The sequence below is a fragment of the Aulonocara sp. 'chitande type north' Nkhata Bay genome, linkage group LG16, assembly GCF_057382095.1.
Source record: "Aulonocara sp. 'chitande type north' Nkhata Bay isolate Kocher_YH1m ecotype deep benthic linkage group LG16, A_spYH_male_GT1.1, whole genome shotgun sequence".
NCBI classification, from domain to species: Eukaryota; Metazoa; Chordata; class Actinopteri; order Cichliformes; family Cichlidae; genus Aulonocara; species Aulonocara sp. 'chitande type north' Nkhata Bay.
The window spans coordinates 41,528,734-41,529,316 of record NC_141359.1 but is presented as its reverse complement, the minus strand read 5'-3'; positions in this window follow the sequence as shown (position 1 = coordinate 41,529,316).

The following is a 583-nucleotide window of genomic DNA, read 5'->3' as shown; positions in this document are numbered from 1 at the left end:
ACACTTCTTCAGTAAAGACTCAGAGAAGAGAAACACACAGAACTTCTTGCTAGCAAGGGCAGCCTCCACTCTAAGAGACTCCAGTGAGAGAACTGCCCCGGTCTTTATTTTATACTCCATTGAGCGTGTGTGTGTGCGTGTGTGTGTGTGTGTGTGTGTGTGTTGACAGAGAGAGAGAGAGAGAGACAGAGAGAGAGAGAGAGAGGGAGAGATACAAAGGAATGTAATTCAAATTTTGCACTTCAGACCTTACAGTGTGTGTGTGTGTGTGTGTGTGTGTGTGTGTGTGTGTGTGTGTGTGTGTGTGTTGACAGAGAGAGAGAGAGAGAGAGAGAGACAGAGAGAGAGAGAGAGAGAGAGAGAGAAGGAGAGATACAAAGGAATGTAATTCAAATTTTGCACTTCAGACCTTACAGTGTGTGTGTGTGTGTGTGTGTGTGTGTGTGTGTGTGTGTGTGTGTGTGTGTGTGTGTCTGTCTTTTACACAAAAAATGCACTTGCAACAACTTTAATATGGAATGTACTGGACTTCCCAGCTAGGCGCCCTCCTGTGGATGACAGGTGCAATTGATTGTCAAAAGCA